Genomic DNA, 20,481 nt, shown 5'->3' with positions numbered 1-20,481 from the left:
GCTGCCGAGGCAGCTCGCAGCCTCCAGCTCGCATCTGTGCCGTGGACCTGCACCACCCGGTTCGTTCGTGTCCCACCTTGGGGCAGGTCGGAGCCCTGGTGAAAAGGTGGAAGAAAGGATGAGCATGCACACACACACATGCTCTTCTCAAGCAAGAGGAACAAGTGGTTATCCCAGGCTGGGGAAAAGACACCTCCTGGTTTTCACTGGACCAGGAAGGAGACCAAGAGAGGAACTCTGGCACCACCCGTTATCCAGCAAGTTCCCAGTTGCTTCTTAGTTTGGTTGCTGGACATTGCCCATGTGACTCTGTAACCAGTTTGGTTTTGCACGCGCATTGTTGGAGGTGATGGCAGCCCCGGGTGTGCACGCCCAGGCGTACAAACACTCACGCCAGTGGCACGCTGGTACCTGTGAGTCTACACAAGCAGTGGGAGCTGGAGGCACCAAGAGCATTGGTTCCCCCAGCCTTTGCAACCATTTGCTGGAGGACTGGCACTGGGACATATCCTGCCACTTTGTGCTTTCTGTGCCAGTTAGCTGAAGCTCACATAAACCCTTGAATCTTTGGCTTCATGCTCCGGAGCCCTTAGCCTTCAGTGTCTCTTTAGTAACGGTGCCATGGTCATGACCCACCTCTCTGGCCCACCTCAAAGCACAAAGACATCTTCTGAGGATGTTTGGCTCCTTTGCTCCTGAGATGTTTGTGGCATTTTCCACCTGATTCCAACCCTGGTGCCACCTCAAGACCATCTCAATCCAGAGCACTCACGCTCACCACGGCTGTTGAGCAGAGGAGGGCAAGGCATGGGCATGAAAGCCTTGGTCAGGACAAGGTCCTTGCTGGCAAGGACCACCCCTTCCAAATCAGTGCCTTACTGGGTGTTAAAACCCATTGCATCTTTGTAGCCTGCTCTTGTAGCCTTTATCTCAGCTCAGCCAGACCTAATTAGCTCTTCTAAGCTTCATCCCTTGGTCAGGTTTTCCCCTCAACTGTTTCTGTGGCTTCTTTCGGAGCTGTAGATGCACGAGTGGTCCCTGGAGTGCCCGGAGTTACTCAGAGCCATCTCTGAGCTCACTCCCGCGCTGCCGTGAGAGCTGGCCGGCAGCACTTCCAGCTTCTGCCAGCCTCGCTGTGCTGGCAAGAAGCACAGGAGAAGAGTGGGAGTCCCGATCCAGGGTGAGCCAGCAAAATCAGTAAGATCACTTTGGATGGGTACAGAACCACCAGGCAAGGTTGTTCCAGTTAAGCATGGACATAAGAAGGTGTTTGCTGGCATGCCCTTCCCCTGCAAGCCTCCAGCTCCTGAACTTGCTGCTCGAGTGTCCCTTGCAGCTCAGTGTGCCCACCCAGCGGACACCCCCGCGTTATCTCCTCGCTGCAGCTCCACCAGCATCGCCCAGAGTGGTCCTTTCCCTCCTTGCCTTCACCTGGGCCCTGGAGAGTCTGGAAACACGCCATGTCCTGCACTGCTCCCCACCATAGGGCTGGGAGCACTGGGCCAAGCTGGAGGAGCTCCAAGGATGCAACAGTCCCTTGAGCATCACCCGTTGCCCAGCAGACTCCCCAGAGGGGTCCATGGCTGGGTGCTGCTCCTAGCCGGAGCATGGCTCTCCAGCATCACTGCAGGGGACTGCGGAGGAACGTGCTGCTCCACAGACTAAAGGTGGCTGGGATGAAGGAGGATAAAGCTAAAGCTTCATCTTTCTGGGATATCAGCGTGCCGGCACTCATGTGACCCTCTTAGTTCAAGCTGGTTAGCAGTGCAGAAAACCTCAGGCCAAACACATCCAGCAAAATCCCGTAGTATGTATAGAGCTGTCCCCATAAGGGGCCATTTGGCAGCATCGCTGTCCCATGCCAGTTTGAGGGATTAAAACAAAAAGACCCTTTGGCTGGTACAGAAGGTCCCCTGCGTCGGCTGCCTTGTTCCTGGGGAAGGTGGTTAAACCGTGCTGGGGAAAATGTGCTTTTCCACCTGCTGCTGCCCATGGGCTGAGACGGGGTCCTGGCTAGATGGCTTTTTTGGCTAATCCTCTGCCCTGGCAGCACTGATTTCTCCTGCCAGGCTGCCAAAGCACCGCCAGCAACCTGGAGGCCGAGATGTGTCCCCACCCCACCCCGAGGCCACCGTGAGCCCCGTGGGAGCTGGTGAAATGCCGCAGCGAGGGAAATCCTTGGGTGCCTACATCTGAGGCGGGCAGCGGTCCAGGCACGTCGCGCGCACCCAAGCGTGCCAGCGCGGTGGGGACCCCGGCACCCACCCGATCCCCAGCAAAGGCGCTGCGGTTCTTGGTCTCCCCCCAGTGACCAGACCACATATAACAAAGCGGCAGGTCTGGCTCATGCACGGGAGGTTTCCAGCCTCATGAGCAGAGCTCCTGGCTCCCAGAACGGGCGTATTATTGCCAGGTAATTATACTAATAATTATTTCCCCGAATCCTCCCCACGAGCGAAGGCCTCTTGCTGGTGCGGCGGCTTGCTTCTGCATTTTTGGAAGCGAGACCCTATTTCCCCCCATACAGCAGCACTTGAAACGTATATATTCATTCATTAAGGAGCACCGACACCGCTGCGGCAAATGACCTGTCAGCAGATTTATAGCAGGAAGTAAGTCACTGCCTCCAAGCCTGCACTCTTAATGTAATTAAAGTCCTCTGTTTGGAATTCGTTGCTAATTAATATTCATGCTCTGTTCCCCATCTGCCATTCCCGCGTTGCTGGTTCCTTCTGAGATTGATCAGAGGGTTATTAAGGCAACGAGCAGACAAAGAAGGAGGGGGGCGGCTGGTGGGAAGGGGTTGGATCAGCTTTTGGTAAGGGAGCAGAATTGCATCCAGGACCCCAGCTGCTCTGGGAGGGGATGGCCGAAGCATCGTCCTGGCTTACTCCATTGCTGGGGGGAAATTAAAGGGCTGGTGGGAGTGATGGATCAAGAGATAGACATCATTGGTTGGCTCCCGGAGTCTGCTCAGGGCTTGCTTCAGCCCTCGGAGGAAGTCAAGAAGCATCTCTGGAGCTGGGCTGCCGAGGACAAGCTAGCAGCTAGTGGTGTGAGCAAAGCCTAATTGCGATAGAGCCTAATTGCGGGCTCTTGTGGTTTGGCATGGAGGAGCAGCCATGGCAGCCCAGCACCATGAACCAGACCCACCAGTGTGGTTATTTGAGGGTGGAGGCTCAGAGGGAGTTTCTGATGAAGCCATACTCACCTGGGCATATGTGGGGAAGCCACAGATGTATGGGGTATCATGGGCACCAAGAACTTGCCCCAACCCAGCGTGGGGCACGAGAGGACATCTGCGGGGACACCCTGGCCAGCTGCTTTGGGTGGGCACAGCCCTTGCAGTGACAACACACCAGGTGCTCCTGTTAAAGCAGGTCGTGGGCTGCCCCTCGCCCTGGGTAGGCCCTGAGAGCTTGCCCCATCCCTGCACAGGCTGGAGGTCCTGTTCTCCTCTCTGATCCACAGCTGCTGTGGCATTCTCACGCGCCCTCAGCATGGATCCTGACAGGATCAGACACCCATGGGAACAGACACAACTCCTGTGCAAAAACGCTGAAACCAGGCACACGCTGTCCACCACTTTGGGTGAGGAAGATGTCCCCATGTCACACGCTGAGAGCCTGGTGGGTGCCATCCTGCTGAGCACACAGCCTGCCGTGAGTAAATGCAGTTCTCTGCAGCATGAGGAGGCCAGGCTGGAGACGTGTCCCCGACGGTGGCCCTGTATCACCCCACTGCCCCATCTCCAGATGCTGGAGATGCCAGACCTGAGCATCATTTGAAATTAAGGGCACCGCATACACTGCAAAGCCTCCTGAAGGCCCTTCCTGCTCCCAGGATGCAACCCAGGATAACTGGTGGTCTGTGGTCGGTGCAGGCAGGTCAGCAGCTGGAAGGCAGGTCTTGCAGCCAGCCTCCCTTGGCAGGAGGACGCTGCCCCTCTCCCTTTCCTGGGCACCTCTTCTTCCCCAGGAAAAGTGGCACGGGGATGTGGCATCTCAGGACGGAGGTTCCCAAGGGACCAGAGGGACTGGGGCTCTCAGCCAAGCCCCGAGTGCTGAGCAACCCTGGCTCTGTCGCAGGAGCACTATGAGTGGGGTTTCCTCAATTAACGAAGCCCATTTCAAATGGCTTTTAGATCCTTAAACACAATCGTAGGGCTCAAATTGGATGCACCCCACTTTGAAAGCCGAGTCCCGCTGGCATCTCCTGTTTATATATGAACAATCAAAGTGATTTATTCATCTGCCTAAAGCACGGTTGCTCTTTGACCATCCATCCATTATCCTTATCTATCTGTCCTAGTTAGGAGCCGAGCAATCCATCTTACCCAACCTAATGTATGCCAAACGACTCCGTAAGCCGCCGCGCTCCGAGCGGGCTCTGCTGGGGCAGACGACAGGGGCCTGGTTTTCAGCAGCGTTAACACAATTGCATTGACGTCAACTGGAGCTGCCCACCGTCACCCTCCTAGAAAATTAAAGCCTAGGATGGGCAGACCCGAGGCAGGCACTGAAGGGATCTGTGGTTGTAATCAGGACTGGATCTGCCACTGGGCTCGCTGTGCAACGCGCGGACCCTATGCCATCAGCATGCAAAGAGCCCATTTAACCCAGGGAACTTCTTGTTTCTCCCGATGAAATTGCAAAAGAGGACAGGCGGTGCGGTCCTGGGGCAGCATCTTCTCATTCGTGACGAAAAGACCATGCTGCTCCTGTGCCGCATGAGCATGCAACAGTGGCAGCTGCACCCAGGGTCTCCCGCTGTCCCTGCCTGGGATGTTACAGGGGGGGAGCACCTTCTGCAGTCAGACCTCAGAGGGTGTCGCAGGTGACAGGGGGCTGCAGCCCTCCTGTCTGCTGGGAGAGAGGTTCCTCACCTTGTAGAAAAGGAGTAAGTAAGTGAAACACCATGTGAATGCCTCTGGAAGTGTTCAAGGCCAGGTTGGATGGGGCTTTGAGCAACCTGATCTAGTGGAAGATATCCCTGCCCATGGCAGGGGGGTTGGAACTAGATGATCTTTAAGTTCCCTTCCAACCCAAACCATTCTATGATTCTGTGATCTATGACCATGAGAAATTAGCTCAGAAAATGTGTTGCCACCTCTCTTCTCATCTTTCATCGGGGACAAGCGGTTGTGACAGACTGAAGGTGCCTGCAAGCCCCTTGTCTGCAGCAGGCGGGTGCCCAGCAAGGAGAAACGGGGTCCCTGCTCCCTCTCCCACTGTCTGTCCCCATCCTGGGCCCTATGGGGACTGTTCAGTCCCACGGCCATGGATGGGAGAGGGCTGAGGCTCAGCCGTGCAGGAGACATGGAGGGTCTCCACCCTGCAGGAGACACAGCTCAGGAAGGATGGCACTGGAGCCGCCCGCCATGCACACCACCACGGTGCTGCCCGCTGCTGAAACTTTAGCTAAGAAAAACAAGTCTACAAGCTTAAATAAGCTGCAAAGGGCATTGTGCCCCTCTAAGGAAACCGGGAGGGGTTTGCAGCCGAAAAAGGTTGAGAGTATGGTCCCATCAAGAGGGACCTCCCTCACCTCCCCACGTGAAGCACAGGGTGTGACAGCTTTCCAAAGGAGGTTTGGGAAGGGTGTTTGGCCACAGGCAAACCAAATGGCTTTCCCCTGGCTTTTCTCTTGGAAAAATCTGATCCAGTTTGGCTGAAATTTTCCAGAGAAGTTCAGGTTGAGGCAAATCCCTGGGAGACAATTTCTGCCTAAATGTCTGCGTTTTGGTGTTGTTCTAAGCAATGGGAAACACAGCCCTATAATGGGCAATATTGGGTAACCTCAGTAACAAGCGGTGTTATCTACCCTGTCTACAATAAAATAATTAATTCTCGTTAATTTGCCCTCTTTGCCTTTGAAGAGGATTTCCAGACTGGGAAAAAAAAAAGACAAGAGGAGAAGAAAGCAATGGAATTAGCCGACCCCCTCCGGACTTGAATCACTCCAGGTCTGTGCGATGGCATCTGGCAGAGCAAGGAGAGGTGTTAAGTGCTGTGGTTAGGAGACCTCTCAGCTCGTGTAATAAACAAGAAAAAGGTTCTTGCCACTGCCATCTCTGAGCGGGACCTTCGATGGTTGGGTAATATCAGAGGAAGCGCCTGGGTCATGGAGGAAAAGCAGGGGGTGGTAGGAGTAGGGCACCGGCACTTCGAAAAACCACAGTCCTGGAGAGGGAAAAGCAGGTGTTTTCATGGCACTTGAGACCATTTTCATCTGTGCAGAGTGGGCAAGCAGTGCTCTTGCATCAGGATTCTCCGTAGCATTGGTGAATGGGGTTTACAGCCTGTCTGAAAACAGGAGTCACTAAATTTTTGTGAAAGAGCCTGTTTTTGAAACATTTCCAGCCTGAGCAATTCATGGTTTGGATTATCCAGAGAAGCTCCAGGTAAGCATCTAAAATTTGGGGAACCAAGCAGACCCAGACCTTCCAGGCCAGTGCCCACAACTGGGTACCAGGATGCATGGTTTGTATCCCCAGTTCTGCGGCCAAGTTGGTAGGTCGAAGTGAGGCGACACGACCTCCTCGATCACACACCTTCTCCACTGTTGCCCTGGTTCGATGGAGACACAGGTGCTGAGCATCACCGGTGCCAACACCGCTGCAGCACTCATGCAGTCCGACCCAGCGAGCCACCAACACGTTTTGAGCCGTGACCGGTTGTCTTCTGGAAATTCCTGGCTAGATCGTGCCAAGAGATCACCCAGGTTCGACAAATTTAGTTTGCTGTCGTGTCGGATGACTCCATCCACAAGCCAGGGTGACTTCATAGCCGGTGTGAGCGCAGGGACAATCACCACGTGCTTGGAGAGAAGGCCACAAGCCAAAGAGGTGCTTTTGTGCAGTGAAACTATTTTCACCAAGCTTAAGTCAAGCAATAAAATATTCATAGGACACTAAAGCAGTGGGCTCACTGGCTGCCTTCTTATGGGAATTCAATAATACTGGAGACAGCCTTAATTCAATATTCAAAAAGCCTCTTTCTCTTTCCCTCTCTCTCCATCTCCTCGCTGTCTCTTTGGGTTCAGAGATCTTTTCGGAAACCTCACTTTTATGCGCTGGATGCATTAGTGGAGAGAGAACGGTGGAGAGGAGAAACGGGGGGAGAAGGAGTGGGAGCGCAAGGATGGGGAGCACACGCAGGACAGCTGGGGATTTCTGGTCCCCAAGCTGCCTGGCGATGCTTGGCTGGATGATCTGAACCAGCTCTTCCTAAAGGCACATCTGCATGGCTTTTTTGGGGCCAGACCCACACTTGTGCTCAGACATGGCTGCTTAGGAGTCAACTCTGGTCTAAGAGCTGTGTAACCATGGTCGTGTGGTCCTGTGCTCCCACCGACAGACCCGCTGAGAAACAGGCTGCCTGGCTCAGCCATGGTGTAATGCTAGCAGGACTGAGGCCATTTTTGGCTCATCATCTATCCTGTGAAAAAAAACAGCGGAGATGGAGCCTTTGCCCACCAAGCGTGGCCTGGAAATTGGGAGAGTTGAGCCTAGATGCTCATGAGGGGTAAAGCCCTGTGGCTCCAATGACATGGGTGCTGTTCATGTGGACATTCATCCTCACACGGCATGAGGACACAGATGCTGGCAGGGCTCTAATGAGCCATTTTGGTGCTCCCAGCTTGCCCTGCTGTTGCTACAACTCTTGATCCCTGTCCTGGAAGAGCAATACTGACGTCCTACTCCCCGTTTCAGAGAGAGCAAGGACCAACCTGTGAACCTCTTCCCAGAGGTCATGTTTTGGGTGGAATTGCACTGGGCTAGCTCCCAGAAGCTAATACTGACACACAGCTACCCCATGCCAGGAGATGGGCACTGCTTCATGCTGCAGCCGGGTAGGAGGGAGCTGTAGCTCTGCTGGTAGGACCTTTCTGCCCATCGTGGGGAGGGCCGATACTCAAGGATGTGACCAAAGCTCCTCCAGCCATTGAAGGGCCAGGGGACTGCTTGCTGCCCCTCCAAATGCAAAAATGGGGGGGGGGGGGGGAACCAAAGGATACGAGCAGTGGGAGGTGGCTTTCCACACCATCTGTGGACACTGAGGGGGCAGGATGCCATGGGTGCTGAAGTTTCACATGGTTCAGACAAATTCAGGGAAGAAAGTGCCCCACAGCGACCCACCCATAGCTTTGGATGGCAACACTCTATAGGTGCTGCAGCAAAGGAGAGATTTAGAAGAGCAACAGCTTTCCAAGCACTTAGCAGGGTTTTTTTTCCCCTTCGTAGGATCCTTTCCCAGACAGTGTTTAAAAATCAAATGATTTACTCCACAATGCACTGGTTATTTGGTTTCTTCTGGCATCTCCCCGTCACGAATGCCCTCGAGCAGATCAGTTTCAACCTTCAGAAAACCTCTCTATTAGCATTTGATCTTGTCAAGCTCTTTTTATAGCCACTCTTAAAGCTAAGTGGAAGCCGCTCGATGGCTATCTGCCGCGCTGGGGCACGAGGGCGGATGCCAGCTAGCAGGGGCAGAGCGCAGTCCCCATGTGGGAGGCTCCAAAGCACCAACGATGGTACAAACGATGCACAAAAATTGTGAGAGATGCACAAAAATTGGGTCCATGTTCACGTGCTGGGGTGAGGATGGGGAGCTCCATACTGCTCTGAGCTGCTCCCCATCTCCAAGGTCAGGTGGGAGCCCTTTGGGGAAAAGCAAGATGCTCCATCCCGTTGCAGGGAGGGTGGCTGGGTGCTTGGTAGGTGCCAGCACCCTGGCTTGGGGGCTCTGCTGGTGCATCTTGCAGAACACGAGGGCGAGCAGGACGCCTGCAAGTCCTTTCAGACCTTCTGCAAGAGCCTGGCGCTAGCAAGGCTCCGGGCAAACTCCAGCAGGGACCTGACATGTTGCTTCCCTTTCCTGCACTTTCCATGGCAAAAAAGAGATTTCTTTCTTTCTTCCTTATTCTAGCATCTCCAGGCCTGATGCTGATCACGCAAACGGAGTGAAGATACTCTTTCTCCCTGTTGATCCTTTATAGAGTCTGGTTCCAGCTGTACTTGGAATTATTTTATTTTTTTAAGACTTTCTGGCAAATCACCAGTCCCACAGATGACTGTTTTGGAGCAGATTTCTCTGTGCATTTGGAGCTGGTGCAGGTCTCCTGATGGGGTCTCAAGAAGCTCTCCTTGTCCCTCGCCTCTCTGCTGGTGCTGCAGGTGCATCCCAGCCATGTCACCCCATACCACTCCCTCCCTACCCCATCTGCCGATGGCTTGGGGCCTCCCTCTCCCCTTTGTGCCTTCAAGCCAGGTGGAACAGCGGGACCAGTGTCTCCCAAGGGGCGCTTGGTGCTTCTAGGGCACCTGGGCACTGCCTGGAGTCACCCAGTCCATGAAGACGAGAGGAGGTACAGTGCACCCAGAGGAAGCTCCCAAAAGGCACTACCGATTCACTGTCAAACAGGAATTTGATGGTGTCGGGCTCAAACTTTTCCCTGTCTGATGTAATATCTCAGATACAGCATGGCAAACCACAACCCTACCGTAGATACAGCTACAGTGCCATAGCATCAGTGTGCGTCTGGGCTGGAGAGGTGAGGCAGATATTTTATCCCATGGCAACGTGTCACTGGAGGTAAGTATTTAGCTATTGGAAAACTAGTTGTTTTGTGATGAACAGAGATGATGAAGCTTGTATTTCTCCAGATTTTGAGTCTTATACTTTGAGTCCCAGTTTTAGAGCTCCAAGCTAGGCTTTTTCTGTATTTGTGGTGTTGACTGCTTCATGACAACGTTTGGTGAGCACCAGAATACAGTTGATGGATCTCGCAGACCATGTTGGGAGCTGAAAGCAGAGACATGCACTGATGTTTCAGGTGGGAAAGTAGGTTATAAAGCAGGTCTAAACAAGGTTACACGGGAGGTGTGTGGCAGAGCAGGGACAGGATACGGGGTCTACAGTAGTGCCCCTCACACCTCACCTTGATCCCTTTCTTCTCAAGGACAGCTTGAAAAACCTGAAGGTCCCCCTTTGCCCAAAGCTCCTATTGCACCATGGCCCTTGGGCCGCTGGTGGGTGAAGGACCAGCTCTGCCCCCATGCAGCAACGTGTGCCGGGTTGTCCCCACGATCCCAGCTGCTCCCAGCTTTTTCCTTGATGAACCCCCCAGATGGAGCCACCTGCAGACCCATAAGCCTCCCAAGACAACCTCTGCAAGGAATAACGTCACTGATGGATGTTGCCTGTCTGCGTGAATCATCTGCCAGTAGGTCATGAATTACTCAGATGTGTCTGTTATCCCGAATTATTCCCTGATTCACACTGCAGCTTACGCAGGAGCTCCTTGATTAGATTCCTCAATATCAAATGCCCCAGCTCGTTGGCCTGACCTTCTCATCCACGTAAGCCTCCAGGCCATAAACCATTCTTATCCAAAATCTTGACCTCATGTTTAATTTTATCTCCATTGACATGAACAGAGGTTAGTTAGGCTTGAGCACGCACTGGAAGTTAAGCTTTCCTGTACCAGGGCCTCCATGCGTTTCCCTACGCTGACTGATGACCCAAATTCAAGGATGCCTTTTCCCTGGCTTCGACAGGCTTCAGCTTGGCACACACATAATTCCTGGAATCGGTTCTCCACCACCGACGATGATGAATCAATCATTTGCTTTCTGAACGTGTTCCACAGAATTCCCTCAGCCTTCAACATGCTGGCAGGCTTTCCACCAGAAAATTAGTTGGCTCAACAGTTCTTGGGATAGTGAGTACCCTGAGTACGGTTCCTGCCTGGAAACAAATGGATTTAAATGTTTGAAGTGAACTTTTGTGGGATGACCATTTTCAGCAGTTCCCCAGCCTTGGTGAGAATCAGACTCAACAAAAATGGGTTTGTGGGCAGAGTGTGGTTGAGAAGGAAGTGTGCATGAGGGTTGGTGTATTGGTATCAGTAAGCCTGGTGGCATCTAGAGAGGGTTTTTATAGGCTCAGCAGACCCCTGGGTACCTGACCTCGCCTGGGTGGTTCCATGGAAAATCCCTGTAATGCTCAGGTTGAATTCACCTCACAGATATCTGTAAGGTTGGTTGGTTTGCTTGGTTGTCTAAAGCAAGCAAATAATCCAGGCTCCCTCTCTGGTGAGTGAAGAGACAAGCAAGGGTTCACTCCAGAGGTTGATTTATCCCAGGTATTTGAGGCAACTGGCTTAGATGGGATGAATCACTCTCAGACAGATGCTCGTTCAGTCCTTCAGTCATCGAGGCATCTCGGACAACAGCTTTTGCTGCAACAACTAGCTTTTAGATGGCTGAAGCTAGCTAAAGTGAATCCTACCCCTTGGTGCCCACCTGTACCTTTGCAAGTCTCCCCCACTGTCTGAACATCCCAGTCTCCAGGGTCCACTTCCTCACATTATCCTCCATGGTTGCTGCGTGAGGAAGGACAAAGCACCTTCAGCCAGCAGTGGGAGAGGAACTGGCAGGGCATCCCAGTTCATGGGGCAAACCTCATTTGACATTTCCCCCATAGCTGCTTCAGCAGCAAGGTTGGATTCTCCCACCAGCAATGGGGACTCCCCACAACATCTCCTAGTGCTTCACTATTTTTTCTTGGCAGAAAGCGGTTTCCTCAGTTCTTCCTAACTCTTTTGCTGCAGTTTAAACCAATCATTCCTTGCCTTTTCCTCAAGGGACAGTTTATTCCTTCTCTGGCAGTTTTGGCTGTATCTGGATCCTGTTTCTGTACTCTCCCCTCAGTTGTCTTTGCTCTTGGCGAAACTGCCCCAGCCCCCGGGTCTCCCCACGCTAGCTAGTTTTTCCATACTCACACAGCAAGTTTTCAGTGTTTCTGAGGCAGCTGAAAACACCAAGTTTCTTCCAACCCCACAAAGTGATTGTCAGCATCCAGAACAGGAGCCCAAACTCAGATGAATGGGTTGAGAGCAGCCCTGCAGAGAAGGACGTGGGGATACTGGTGGGTGACAAATTGAACATGATGCAGGTGCAATGTGCCCTTGCAGACCGGAAAGCCAATTGTGTCCTGGGTGCATCACCAGCAGCGTGGCCAGCAGGTCAAGGGAGGTGATGCTCGCCCTCTACTCCGCTCTCATGAGACCCCACCTGGAGCACTGCCTTCAGCTCTGGGGTCCCCAGTACAAGACAGACATGGACCTGTTAGAGGGTCACCAAAACAGCCCAAGGGTTGGAACACCTATCCTCTGAAAAAAGGCTGAGAGCTGAGGTTGTTCAGCCTGGAAAAGAGAAGGCTCCGGGGAGACCTTATTGAGGCCTTTCAATATCTAAAGGGGGCTTATAAGAAAAATGGAGACTTTACCAAGGCCTGTAGTGACAGGACAAGGGGTAATGGCTTAAAACTAAGAGGGTAGATATAAGAAACTTCTTACAAAGACAGTGGTGAGACACTGGAACAGGTTGCCCAGAGCAGTTGTGGATGCCCCATCCCTGGAAGTGTTCAAGGCCAGGTTGGATGGGGCTTTGAGCAACCTGGTCTAGTGGAAGGTGTCCCTGCCCATGGCAGGGGGTTGGACTAGGTGATCTTTAAAGGTCCTTTCTAACCCAAACCATTCTATGATCCTTGGACCACGATTTAGACTTTAGATAGATGTCCCTGCTTTCCTAAAGATGCCCAGCTCCAAGGCCTGGTAGGGAAGCTCAGTGGGGCAGGGGATCCCCAGCACCTCCAGCAATCACATCACACCAGCTGGAGTGCCAAAATGGGGCTGGGGGGGGAAGCTGAAGTCTCAACATTGGGCCAGGTGTGGGTGTTTCTGTATTAGCATAATGTAGAGCATGTTTGCAAAGAGGAATGAATCATTTTTGCTTATCAGTTTAATTATTGAATGCTGCCTCTCTCCACAAACTGTTCATGAATAGATGACAACTTTCTCTAATTTAGTCATTAGTCCTAATTTTTCACTCCATCTCTCCTATTAATAACATGCAGTCAACAGATTGACAGTAAACAGCTCCATGCAATTATTTTGCTCAGTGAAGTTTGAAACATGAGCTGTGCCAGGTATTTCTGATGGGGCACAGATTGCATGGTGCATCTCTGTCTACCCACCGCGTGGCTATGAAATCCTAGAACTGCATTTCTGGTGAGAATGCCCCTGTTTGCAAAATGAACACGTGCCAAAAAGCTGCTGGTTCCCAGACTCAAAGGCATTTGTTTGAATATCTGTGAAAAGTGAATACAAAGAAGGACCAAAGCAGATATCTTAAATAGCTCAATAAATCACCAGTCTCAGCTTCACAGGAGATGGCTTTCTTTAGGCTCACCATGCATCCACATATTAAGTGACAGTGTGAGAATTTGCCACCTGAAACTAAGAGTGATTTATTGCAAGGGTACATGAGGAGTACCCAATATTTAATTAGCATGATGTTAATTAGCTAAATCACATCATTGCTTTCTTCCATCCACACCATGATCTAAGCAGAGTCAGGCACCTGAGCAGTGCATGCAGCCCTCTGCCTTTCTTTCACTGTGTTACCTGGGCAAGGATTCTAGACATCACCAAACCATCAGCAAGTTACTTACGGCTTCACAGTTTTAAGGCCATTCGAGACTGCAGTCCTAAATTTCACCCTTAGCAGGGAATAGAAACAGGAATCTCCTTTATGCACATAGAGACCTAAATTTAAAGCCCCATATCAGGCAAAAATCGAGAGCTCACAAGCATGCCCTCAGCCCCAGGAAGCGGCGGCTGCAGCATTAACGCCAGACAAAAATCCCCACGACAGAAAACTTATCGACTTCTGGTGGGGAGAGCTCCTGTCTTGGTTTTAAATTCACTCGAGATGCAGAGTTTATTCAATTATCGGCCATCTAGGGAATGAAATGTGGCTTCACTCCAAATATCAACTGGGCAAGAGAGATGATGACAAGTAGGTTAACCCTTCATTTACCCGTCAGCTAGACAGAGGGTGGGCAGCAGGATGGCACTGAGCAATCCTACATACATGCATCTCCAAGGTTAAAGCTATTGGCTCAGTCCCCTGCATGCAGAAAGGGCTTTTACACTGGCTATGCCTAGGAGGGCAGGTGGAAAAAAGAACCAGTTTGATGTGGTACCCAATGGGAGGATGCTCTGTTCACAAGCCCCCTTTTGTAAGGGGACCCCATGTTGTACAAAGGGCTCTCTGTCCTCAGGGGAGACCCACGGCTGTAAAAACAAAGAGAGACACCGGGAAAGCGTCTGGTTCATTATTTCCCCTCTGAAAAGCTCTCCAGCGTCAGGCTTTTTAAAGGAAGACTCTGGGCAACAAGGGGGGTGTGGATTAAGACTGAGATTCATTGGAAGAGGCAAAGGGGGGAGCTGGCAAGATGTAAATCCTCACCAAATGCCCTGGGAAGCATGGAGGGTCTCAGGCTGGCAGCAAGGACCACATGCCAGCACATGGGGCTCCTGGGAGAGGCCAGAGCTGCAGTAGTATAAAGCAGTTTTCCCTGCCCCTCTAGGATGCATCTGAAGCACTTGAGGGGCACCACTCCCACAGAGGTCACCTTATTGCCACTAGTTTTGCTGGGGCTGTGCAGCCACACTCACTGGTAGCTCTGGAGAGCAGCAAGATGCTGGATAGAAGGCAAGCACCAGCCAGCACAGCTTTTCCACGTACTGCTCAAAGTCCATGCTCAGCCATAAATACAATTCCTGCTGGAGGAGGAGAGGCTGGGAAATGTTATATTATATTTCGGATGCTAAAGCACAGACCTGCTGCTTTCTGGGAATCTCTTCTGTATTAAGCTGATCCGACTTGGAGCTCACAGCATCGTCCTTGCCACTCACTGCAGGCTGGGGCGCTCCTGCCAAGCACTATTCGCTCTCAGGGGAACCAGGGAGCAGAGCCCTTCCTGGCAGCAGGCAGAGATGGGAAGCTGGATCTGTCCCCTGCGAGAGGGACGGTAAATGGCCTCCCTTTCCTCTGCCATTACCTGGCAGCAGCAGCCCTGGCAGAGATGAGTCTGGGAAGCAGCAGGCTGCAGTAACCGGGTATGGAGCATCTTCGCCTGGGCTGAGCTTGCCCTCTGATGGTAAACGCTGGTACTGAGAAGAAGCAGGTCTCTCTCAAACCCATCCTCTCCCCTGGGGCGCAGGGGGGCTTCCCCATCCCCAGCTGAGCCCCCTGATGCTAATAAAGCATTACAGAGTACTGCTGCCATGAAGGCATCCTCAGCTCCTGGGCTGAAGGTTGTCCCAGTGAGGGCAGCTTCTCCAGACACCCCTTTTGGCCAAGACAGCCCAAGTTGTGCCCTGCCTCAAGCAGGGCTGGGGGGACATCACCTGGCAGAGGGCAAGCAAGGCAGTCCAGGGATGCTGCAGCATCTCAAAGGAGGCAGCAAGGCCACAGAAGGCTTTTTTAAACCCTAGTTTAAAAAAGGAGCCAGGGAACAGGAAGGAAACCAAGCAGCTTTTGCCAGCCATCTACCAGCTTGCCCAAATCCAGCAGCTGGCTCTTTTGGAGGGTTCCTGCAAGACTAAACCCTGTGACCTGCTATCCACCCAGCTCAGCAAAGAGAAAGCAGGCAGGGGAAGCAGCCAGGGCACAGCCACATCTGCAGTTGCAAGTGTCAGGGAGCAGCAGGAGCAGTGTTGCCCCATGCAAGGGGAACAAGCCAGGAGCCAAGGGTGACCCCAGCACAGCAGGGCACTCACCAAGAAGGGTGCAGCCTGAACACAGCAGGCAGGGCTGGGTGCTGGTAAGAGGGTCCATCAACACTCCCAGACACAGCAAAGGACTCAGGTCCTGGGTCCATCCAGGAGCAGCAGAAGATGGTGCCAGAGGCAGGACTGGAGACCAGCTACCTACAGGCACCAGGGCCAGCCAGAAGATAGGACTAGAGACAGGCACCATCACACTACATCCCAAGGAAGGGGAGAAGCCCAGGCCTGAGCTTAAATAAAGCGCCTGGGCCAATGGCCAGGGGGTGTGTGGGTGGAGGTCCCGGGTGAGGCTGCTCAAAGCAATCAAGGCTTTTTGGTGCCCTCAGGGTCCTGGCAGCTGGCATGATGCTGCATGCAGGGGCAGAGCTTAACCCTCACCCCCCTTTCTTCCTTCCTCTCCCCTATTTCTCTGCTGAAGGTCAAACCCCGGGCCCCACCTCCACAGTGACAGAGCTGTTGGCTGCTTGCTTTTCATGGGAATCTGCTTCCAAAGCAGGCACTAAGCAAGGACTTTGCTCCCCTCCACGTTCATATGGGGGGAGATGTAGAGGATTTGACACCTGACAATCTTTCTCCCCTGTTTCAGATTGAAGGAGAAGAAAAGCAGCCATACGAGCATGGAGGTTGCACAGCCAGGAGAGAGTGATACACACACACACACACACACACACACACGTCTGGGGACTCCAGGGTTGGACCTGGGGAAGAAGAAATGTATAGGGGGTAGTAAAAATGAAAGGGAGACCTGGCTGGGTTAGGGTGTCGGGAGCGTAGGTTGGTGGGTGAGGGCCAGGGGTGGTGAGGACTTTAGGTGCTGAGTTTTGCGCGTAGTCCCTGGCATTCAGCCTGGGCATCACACTGCGTTTCCCTGGCCACGTGTGCAGGGAGGGATGAGAGCAGGCACAACTTTATGTCTTTTTTAATCACGACAAATCTGTGTTCTATCTGGCCTGCGAGCGACAAGACAGCCTCACCGTGGGTCATCCTGGGCTGCAGGTGACAGAGGTGATGCAGGAGAGCAGAGCCCGCTCCAGCCGGGCGAAGCAGCGAGCAGAGGGCAGGAGTGGTGCGTACCCGTCAGCTCAAACACAGGCAAACGTGTATGGATCTTTGGGTTGGTTCAGACGACAACTTTTATTTGCCAACTCCAAAGGCCTTAGGATAATTTTTCTCACCAGACAACCAGCGGAGACATCATTTTCCTTCCTACTTGAAGGAGGAGATGCACCAGACATTTCCTTGTGCCCAGCACGGGTTTGATTTGGGCAGTGAAGAATAGCACATGGGCTAGATGGAAAAGCTCACCTGTGCGGGCAGAGTTCACATCTGGCAGAGGCAACGGGGCAGCGTGAAATTTCCTGGGCTGGAAACCATCAGTAGTTCAGTGGATCACACCCTGAAATGCCCTCTTTGGTATTTGCCTTCCGTAGAAGGGTAAATTTTTCGAAACCCACTGGTCTGCACCAGAAGAATCAACCCCAATGAATGTAAGTGGACTGGAAAATATTCAGGCTGGTCAACCCTAATACAGTCATTTGACAGGCTTGAAAATACTGAGATTTGAAATAGCTTTCTCTATATGTGTTTCACTTCCTGATTTTTTTAATTCCTACAGTTCACTTATTCCAGACTGCCCCTATAACCACATGGGCCAGGCACACACTTCCCTAAAAACACTGCAGAGCAACGTGGCTCAGGCAAACACCAGATCTAGGGGGCCGGGGCTGCAAGAAAACATCAACTGTTGCAAGCCACGCAGTAAATCCCAACGGGTGGCAACACTAAAAACAGATTTGTGCCATCCGTAACATAATGGAGAGAGTTCACAGGAGATATAGCGTCACATGCTAATGCTCAAAAAAACAATTGCAAGCCACAAAATAGACCTGTTCCATGCTATAAGGGCACATAAACTACCTCAGTGTCAGATTTTGTGGGAAAGAAATCACCCTGGACAGAGACGCCAAATTCATCTTAATTAAAATGATTAGTACAGTTACACGAGGAATGAATCTGATCATGGATGTATTTAGGCATGGCATATTAGCCAAGAGTGGGAGCGACAGCAGGGGCTGAGTTTGGCCAGATTTGGGGGGTGTCGATGGGACCAGGAACGGCTGAGCCTCGCCGCTGAGCTGCATGAGAACCAGCGAGCTTCGGCAGAGCTGCAGCGTCCCGAGACGGACCTGGGCTTGCACAAACTGAGGGTGGGCGAAGCCTGTGTGAGAGAGAAACCGGCACTAGCCCTGCTTAGGCTGAGCGGAGGGTTTAGCTAATATTTGCCTAGAAAGCCCACTTTTTGAATACAAGGTCAAAGACTCCTGGAGTGAAAGGATGTGCCATAAGGCAACACTCACTCTACCCTCGAGCACATGCATTACAGTGTGGTGTTTAAGAACAAGATGGTATCTTTTTTTTTCCCCCTGTAAAAGTGATTTCATAATTTTGGGCAGTGAATCAGGTATTTCTGCTTGAGTAGGTCAGAAATGAAGTCAGGCTCCTTTGTAGCTTTGCTTCAGTGCACACGCATTGAAACGGTAGTTGCATGTGCATTTCTTGTCAGGTGTCTGTAGTGCCTGGAAACTTTGGAGACAGTATTTCAGTATTACAGAAGAATCACCAAATGATTTTAACCTAATTTTAGTTCAATCAAGTCAAATGCCTCTTCAGAAGACCTGAATGACATAGTTTGCAGTGAAGAGATGACACCTCCCCCAGATAACTTTTTTTTTAAAAAAGATCAGTGCTTTTTAAATACAGCAGTAAAAGCTAATATTTTATTTTGCTGATTCTTCATTTCTGAAAACAGTTAAACCACTTTTACTCAAAATCTCTACACCAACTTGGAGTTAGGCTGAGGCTGATGCATAAAATTCTACCTGGGAGCAGCAAAGGTGTTGTTATAAAGCATTGAAAAAATCCTTTTTTTAGTAATGGTGTATAATCCTAACTATAACAGATGTCGCTAAGCATCCTCCCTCCCAGCGCTACTTGCTTCTGCACTATTGAACTAGAAAAGAAATTAAAAAGAAAAAACCAACCAACCAACCGGGTCCCCCACAGTTCCTGCTGTACTGATATCCCAAGCAGCCTGAGTTAACCTAAATTGTATGTTTTAACAACTAAATATTCTTTCACAGTCAAGTTTCAGCTGATGACCAGACACGTACCTGAGTTGCTATAAGAGCAATTCATTCCTACCCCTCTGCCAAAACACGGTCATGAAGTGCATCATGCCCCTTCCTCCGGGGCTCTCCCCCGTGCAGGCACCAAGTGGGTACTGCTGCCCGGCAGAGGAGATGTCTGCTGTGGGCAGGGAGTGCTGAGCTCTCTTCCCCCGTCTGACCCTGCCCTCCAGATCCCCACGTCTCTGTGTCTGACTGCACGAATTGAAATTCAGAGAGATGTGTCCAGGTTTCTCCCAGTAAACTGGGGAGGAAGTGTACCTGATGGGCAGGAACTGGGTCTCCTGGATAGCTTTGCTGCAGGTTAGCTTTAGGAGAAGTTTCTGACAGCCTAATTTTCAGATTTATGGAGCATTAAGAGTTCCCATTGACTCTGTAACCAGGTGATGAATCTATCTATGCTTCATTTTTCTCAGCTATAAGATGGGAGAAATGGCATTTCTGTCACCGGCTAGCTGGGAGGTTAATGCAATGATTATTAATAAAGCTCTCTAATGACCTCTGGAGCAGCGATTCCCAAGCTAGGGTGGCAGTTCCTAGCAGGGGCTGTTGCGCTCCTGAACGGACTAACGGGCCCAGTGGAAATCAGGTGGCAGCAATGGGCTCAGAAACGGAAGCAGAAGTAATTTTCCTAATGAGTCACCAGCAGTCAGGAACGGAGCCTGGGAGGTGACTGTCACTTCCCCCAAATATCTGGCCCACACGTTGCCTGCGTGGAAGAAGTCACAGTCTCCTTGCATGGTGATCCATGCAGAGCATCCTTAATGATTTCTGTGGCTGTGCTACCACTGGGCATCACAGCTGCAACTGCCTGTTGCACAGGTAAATGGAGCTGCGGTCATAAAAGTCACAATCTTGGGGCTTATAATAAGTAGAATTTATGTACCCAGAAGAGCAGAACCTACATGGCTATTAAGGTTCATTCATCTATAGACAGTACTGGTCTGCTCCTTCCTTTAACGTCAGGGTTAGTGCGTCATCCCTCCTCGCACAGGATCAGAACCGGTACTTTGCTGTTCAGGACACGGTGAGTGAGTGGCTTCAGAGGCTGGAAAATACAGAAAAGTAAGAGCAGATTCCTACAGCCAGTCTTCCAAAATGTACGTCTGTCAGAAATACCAGTTTCGTTGTATAAAGTAAACACTAAGGGCTATAGCTGGAGACAACTTATCCCAGAGTAACTGATTTGTTTTCAAGGCCTAAGTTTCAGGCCAGTCAGGAATGGGTCGTGTTTACTGGCTGGGTAGGAGCTGCTTGCCTTGCTGTGCTCCCCATGCCTTCGAAGGCAGAGAGGCATAATATCTCCTTTAAGAGGAAATACAAAGGTAATACCCAGATTAAGTGAGGAAACACAAGCAATCGTTTGGGGGCAGGTCTGAAGCCGAACAGGACCCTAGGAAGAGCATGCTGCACGAGGATGCAGGTGTCCCCACACCAGGACTCTCCCCTCTGTCCTGAACCCAGCAGGAGTTGTGCTTCAATGTGGGATCCCAGCCCTGAGGCGGTGCAAGCATCTGGCACGCTGCTGGGCTGGAGGAGGCAGAGAACAACCTCTTACAGCTGATCTGTCTTGTTTCAGTCTTGTACCCCTGCCATTGAGTCTAATAACAGCGCTGTCGATACTTGGACTGTGGCAAATTAATTCTTACAG

At 51.6% G+C, this 20,481-nt stretch overlaps 1 long non-coding RNA gene across 1 annotated transcript; it reads right to left on the bottom strand.

Annotated features, from left to right (window-relative positions):
- Window positions 1-9,863: 9,863 nt before the first annotated feature.
- LOC127019305 (uncharacterized) lies at window positions 9,864-15,800 on the bottom strand. Its single transcript, XR_007766886.1, has 3 exons — window positions 15,637-15,800; window positions 11,788-11,907; window positions 9,864-10,751 (listed from the first exon to the last, which is right to left on the bottom strand). It is a non-coding gene; the product is annotated as an uncharacterized LOC127019305 (long non-coding RNA).
- Window positions 15,801-20,481: the final 4,681 nt, after the last annotated feature.

This window comes from Gymnogyps californianus, chromosome 8 (assembly GCF_018139145.2).
Source record: "Gymnogyps californianus isolate 813 chromosome 8, ASM1813914v2, whole genome shotgun sequence".
NCBI classification, from domain to species: domain Eukaryota; kingdom Metazoa; phylum Chordata; class Aves; order Accipitriformes; family Cathartidae; genus Gymnogyps; species Gymnogyps californianus.
This window is presented reverse-complemented; position numbering and strand designations above follow the sequence as displayed.